At 38.5% G+C, this 6,498-nt stretch overlaps 1 non-coding gene across 1 annotated transcript; it reads right to left on the bottom strand.

Moving 5' to 3' along the window:
• Positions 1 to 4,172: 4,172 nt before the first annotated feature.
• LOC111766633 (U6 spliceosomal RNA) lies at positions 4,173 to 4,279 on the bottom strand. Its single transcript, XR_002798620.1, has one exon. It is a non-coding gene; the product is annotated as a U6 spliceosomal RNA (small nuclear RNA).
• Positions 4,280 to 6,498: the final 2,219 nt, after the last annotated feature.

Here is a 6,498-nt window from a genome sequence, read left to right as displayed (position 1 = left end):
TAGCTATTCGAGGGCACTTACCATTCCATATAAATTTTTTTTTCTCTTATTTTTAAATGTTAAATTCGAAATATGTAAGAGGTCCCCGTTTACCCCATACTCCCCTCACTCCACTCCTCCCACATCAACAACCTCCTTCATCATCATGGGATATTCACTGCATTTGGTGAACATGTTTTGGAGCAGTGCTGCACCACATGGATAATGGTTTACATTGTAGTTTATTCCACATAAATTTGATGATTGTCTTCTTCATTTATGCAAAATAGGCTGTTAGAGTTTGTAATGGGATTGTGATGAATCTATAAATTGCTTTGGTTAGGACTGACCTTTTAATGATATTTAGTCTTCCAATTTTTGAATGCAGAATGTCCTTCCATTTATTTAATCCTTTGATTTCTTTTAGCAATATTTTGTGTGTTCTGTGTAAAAGTCATTTCCATCCTTGGTTAGATTTATTCCTAGATATTCTATTTGTTTAGTTGCTATGGAAATGGAATCATTTTCCTGATTTCTTCTTTTGATTGCTCATTGCTTGTGTATCTAAACACTAAACTGATTTTTGGGTGTTGATTTAATACCCTACCGTTTTGCTGAATTCATTTATTAGTTCCAGGAGTTATGTTGTGGAGTTTTCAGGATTTTTTGCATATAGGAACATATCATCTGCAAATAGGGAAACTTTTACATCTTCCTTCCCAACTTGGATACCGTTTATTTATTTTTATTGCCTAATTGCTCTGGCAAGAGCTATAAGTACAATGTTGAATGACAGTGGTAACAGTGGGCAATTTTATTTTGTTCCTGATCTTAGAGGGAAAGCTTTCAGTCTTCCTCCACTAAGTAAGATGTTAGCTGTGGGCTTTTTGTATATGTACTTTATCATGTTGAGGAAGTTTCCTTCTATTCTTATTTTTCTCAAGGGTGCGTGATTTTGTCAAATGACTTTTCTGCATCAATTGGATGATGACATGTTTGTTTTTTTTCCTTCATTGTGTTAATGTGGTATGTTGCATTAATTGATTTTCTTATGTTGAACCACCTTGTATACCAGTCATAAATTCAATGTGATCATGGTATAGTATTCTTTTATATGTTGTGGGATTCAGTTTACTAGGATTTTGTTGAGGATTTCTGCATCTATAGTCATAAAAGATAATTGGCCTGTAGTTTTCTTTTCTTGTGATGTCTTTGTCTTTGTTAAGAGGTGATATTGGCCTCAGAGAATAAATTGGGGAGAGTTCCCTTCTCTTCAGTTTTTTGGAAGAGTTTGAGTAGAATGTGAGTTAAGTCTTCTTGGAATGTTTTGTGGAATTCTTCTGTGAAGCCATCTCGTGCTTTTCTTTGTTGGGAAACTTTTTGTTACTGATTTAATCTTTTTCCTTTTAATTCATTTATTGACATATTCTATTTTTTCTTGGGTCAATATAGGCGGTTTTTGTGTTTCTAAGAATTTGTCCATTTTATCTAGGTTATCTAATTTATTGGCATACAGTTGTTCATAGTATCCTTTTATACTTTTATTTATTTCAGTGGAGTCAGTAGTAATATTTCTCTCTTAATTTCTGGTTTTCATTACTTGAATCCTCTCTCTTTTTATCTTTGCCATTCCAGCTAAAGGTTTGTCAATTTTATTGATCTTTACAAAGAATCAACTTTTGGTTTTTGCTAATTATGTCTATTTGTTGTTTTCTATTTCATTTATCTGTGTTCCAATCTTTATTATTTCCTTCCTTCTGCTTGCATTGGGTTTAGTTTGCTCTTCTTTTCTAGTTCTTCCAGTTTTGAGGTTAGGATTCTAATTTGAACTATTCTCTTTTTTAAAGGGTTTTTTAATTTTTTTTTAATTTTTAAAGTAGATTTAGATTATATAAATGTTACATCAAGAATATGAGGAATTCCCACATAACCTACCCCTCCCCCTACCACAATTTTCCACATTAACAACATCTTTCATTAGTGTGGTACATTTGTCACAATTGATAAACGCATATTGAAGCATTGCTACTAAGCATAGGTTATAGTTCGCATTATAGTTTACATTTTAGGCCAGACAGTTCTATAGGTTTTGCAAAATGTGTAATGATCAGTATCTGTCATTGCAATGTTATTCAGACAACTCCATGTCCCCCAAATACCCCATGTTATACCTATTCTTCCCTCTTCCTCCCCTAATAACTTCTGGTGGCCACTGCCTTTATTTATTTATTTATTAGATTTATTTATTTATGCCCCCCCCATCTGCTCTCTGTGTCCATTCACTGTGTTCTTTTTTTTTTTCAAATTCTACTCAATTTATTCATTTTAAAAAAAATATTACGTTAAAAAAATATGAGGTCCCCATTCACCCCCACCGCCCCTACCCCACCACTCCCCCCACAGTAACACTCTCCCCATCATCATGACACATCCATTACATCTGGTGAGTACATCTCTGGGCAGTGCTGCACCCTATGGCCTGTGGTCCACACCATAGCCCACACTCTCCCACGTTCCATCCAGTGGGCCATGGGAGGACATACAATGTCCGGCAATTGTCCCTGCAACACCACCGAGGACAACTCCAAGTCCCGAAAATGCCTCCACATCTCATCTCTTCCTCCTATTCCCTGCACCCAGCAGCCACCATGGCCACTTTTTCCACACCAATGCCACATTTTCTCGATTATTAGCCACAATAGTTCATGAACAGAATATCATTAAGTCCACTCTAATACTTACTGTATTCCTCCTTCCTGTGGACCTTGGCTTGGTTGTGTCCATTCCACATCTATGTCAAGAGGGGGCTTAGATTCCACATGGATACTGGATGCAATCCTCCTGCTTTCAGTTGTAGGCACTCTAGGCTCCATGGTGTGGTGGTTGACATTCTTCAACTCCATGTTAGCTGAGTGGGTAAGTCCAATAAATCAGAGTGTAGGAGCTGAAGTCTGTTGAAGCTCAAGGCCTGGCTATCATATTGTCAGTCCAGAGATTAAAATCCCCTAGATATATCTTAAACCCCAGCACCAACTACAATTCCAGTAAAGTAGCATGAAAGGCTTGTGAAAAGAGATCACATCTGAGTCCAGCTCCATCACGCAGAAACACCAGCTCCAAAGAAGGGCCAACTGACATGGCAGTGAACCCCATCTGCCATGACCATAGAACCTGTGGGTATCCTTAGCCCTTGCAAGGACCAATACCTGGGGTTGTATCTACTTTATCTGTCTCTGAGACTCTGCTCAGATGTGCATAAGGGCAACCCCTCTGATAACCTCCAGACTCTTTTTTAGAGACTCATAGCCATATAAACTCATTTGTCCTTTCCATTTCCCCCTTACTTTAGGTCAAACAGCATTTTTAACTCTTGTTATTATATGTAGACAGGGATATTCTGCTGGTCTGCATTGAACCTTTAATTTAAGGTCATTTTCTAGTTACGTCATCAGCTGGTACTCTGTAGTGATCCCTCAGTGCCAGGGAGGCTCATCCCCGGGTGTCATGTCCCATGCTGGGGGCAGGCATTGCATTTACATGCTGAGTTTGGCTTTGAGACTGGCCACATTTGAGAAACATGGAGGCTGTCAGGAGGGAACTCTTAGGCACAGTGCTGCTCTAGGCCTTGTTCTTATTTCAGGTGTATAGGCTCACAAGCATAGTCATTAGTATCAGGGGGTCACTGTTTGACCCTCATTCCTTCCTGGTCCTTACCGTTGCACCTGGGGGACTGCCGCTGCTCCCCTAGGGACCACGACAGAGCCCCCCCCCCCCCCAGTCAGGAACCCAGTACTCCCCCAGCTGTTGCTTTTAATTGTTTCCACTATGAGTATATCCAAACATTTCCATGCACCCTGGACACATGCCCTGTATAACTCCCTGTCAACCATATATCGCCTGTCAATAACATCCCATACCAGTATTCCTCCGCTACCATTGTTGAACCACTCTGTGATCCAAAACTTCCTGAAAAGTGAAGCCCAATATAATGTCAGGTTCCCTTACTAGTAAAATGGAAAATAGCGATGAAGGTTAGATATAGAATACATATTGATTTGGAGAAATTCTACATCCTATCTTTTTCTTTTCTTTTTTCCTAATTATTGAGCTTCTCTTCACAAGAGCCTTAGATCACAGTAACTCATATATACAATATACAGTACTCCCACATATCCATTATAAAACCTTTTCCCAAAAATATGGAACGCTTCATGAATTTGCGTGTCATCCTTGTGCATGGGCCATGCTAATCTTCTCTGTATCATTCCAATTTTAGTATATGTGCTGCCAAAGTGTGCACTGCGTGTTCTTCTTTGTCTGCTTGTATTCTCATTAGGCAACTCCAGGAACCAATCCTGGGAACTTCCAAAGTGGGAGAAATGCAACCATTTTCTTGCTCCACCTGGTTTTTGCTAAGTCTCTTATTATTTCTCCTCTGTGTCTCTTTTTGTTGTGTCATCTTTCTGCATCAGCTCTCTGCATTGACTGGCACTCCTGCACAGGTTGGCATGCCTATGCCACAGGAATGCTGTGGGCCAGCACTCCTCATGGTCCAGCTCAGCACATGCCACTGCCTTTACATTGATACATGTTTTTCCAATGCTAGAATAAAAATAAGTCTACTTTAGTCAATAGTGGCATTTGCCCTTTATGTTTGTTCATTCCTCAGTCTTGAGGAGTTTGGGATGGTGAAGACTACTTTGTTTCTGATTGAGAAGGGGATTATATCTCACGATGCTGATGGATGAAACTGTCTTGCATGCAGTTGCCAACACTCTCTGTTTTTTGAGATGGGCATTGTCCGTCATCATTTTTTTCTTATTTATCCTGGGTGAGTCCAGTGAACTGGAGTGCAGGTGTTGCAACTTTCCTGAGATTCAAAGCTCAACTAGCATATGAAAAAAAACAATGATTTAAGTGTCTGGGACATATATTTTAATGAGTATAATGCTAATTATAGGTTGAAATAAAAGGAGCGGTTGAGCTGTGTGTAGGGAAATTATAAATGAGTCTAACTCTGTTACATTGGGGAACATAAATTCCAAAATAAGGTCCACTGGTAGGGCACCAAATTCCTGAGATTGTCTACCCTGCGTATAGTGTCTAGAGCCCTCAGGAACCCCACTGTTTGAGGCACTGTTTACTGTGGCAGTCAATGAGATCCTGCTGAGATGTGTGTGAGGATAACTTCTGGAATGACCTCCTGACTCACTTTGAAATCTCTTAGCCATAAAAACTTTTTTTGTATTTAACATTTCCCCCTTTAGTCAAGGTCTTTTCCCAAAAGCATTACTAGTTCATGCTTGGTAATAATTCCTCAGTGCCAGGAAGGCTCTTCCCTGTAGTCATGTCCCGTAACAGGGAAAGGTAGTATATGATGTGTTTGGCTTAAAGAGGGCCACATAAGCACCAAGGAGGCTTTCAGAAGGTAACCCTTAGGCAATATATAATATTTGACTAAGTTTCAATTTCACAAGAAAAGGTTTGTAAGTACAGCCATCAATATCAAGGTCCTGGCATAATGATTTCTCCTCCTTCTCTAGGCACTGCCCATGTACTCAGGTGATTCTTGCCACTCTATTAGAGAATGTAGTAAGACTTCCCAGGGTGGAAATTCAATATTCTTTCAGTTATTGTGTGGGTCTTCACCCACTGCAACGACACCCTATTATCACTTAAACATTTTCATATGCCTTAGAGGCATGCCCCAGGTACATCTCTCCCCACATATACACCCATCACTGATACCCCATGTCAGTGATACTCCCCTGCCACAGTTCTGACCCTTCTGCAATCCAAAACATTCTCAAAAACAAAGTAAAAAAATAAATGTGGAAATAACAATAAAATAAAATAATAATAAATAACAAATAAAATACAAAAATAACAAATAAAAAAATTTCCCATTGTGTTTTCATCATTGTAAGATGTGTTATCTTTTATGTACAGTGACAGTTTCTTCTGTATGTTCCCCCAGTGTCTTATTTTTTTCATTTTAACTTCAAAGAAACTTTAGTTTACAGAAAAGTCACATAGAAAATAAGGAGGTTATCATATATCCAATCCCTCCCTCTCTCCCACTCACCCCCATTAACAACTGTATACATGTGTATGGTACATTTGTTAAAATTGATATACAAATATTGAAGCATTGCTACTAATTGTGGCCAATGGTTTACATTATGGCCCACATTTTGGACTACATAGTAATTTAAAATTAAAATTTAAAATGGTTGTATCTGTCATTGCAAGATCATGCAGAACAATTCCAATGCCCTAAAAATGCCCTATGTTCCATCTATTCTATTCCCTCTTCCCTGCTCAGAACTTATGGTAACTACTAAGTTTTAATTTTTGGAGAATAAGGTTCATAATTACATGCAATAATATTAAGGACTTGTCATATTGGTCTGTTTTCTTTTATTAGATAATGCCTATGTTCTCAAGAGATTCTTGTCCCTATAATTGAGATCATATCCAGATTCCCCAGGATGGGAGTTTAATATTTTCTTGTTTATT

The sequence above is a fragment of the Dasypus novemcinctus genome, chromosome 4, assembly GCF_030445035.2.
Source record: "Dasypus novemcinctus isolate mDasNov1 chromosome 4, mDasNov1.1.hap2, whole genome shotgun sequence".
NCBI lineage: Eukaryota > Metazoa > Chordata > Mammalia > Cingulata > Dasypodidae > Dasypus > Dasypus novemcinctus.
The sequence above is the reverse complement of the archived record's forward strand: the minus strand, read 5'-3'. Positions and strand labels throughout refer to the sequence as shown.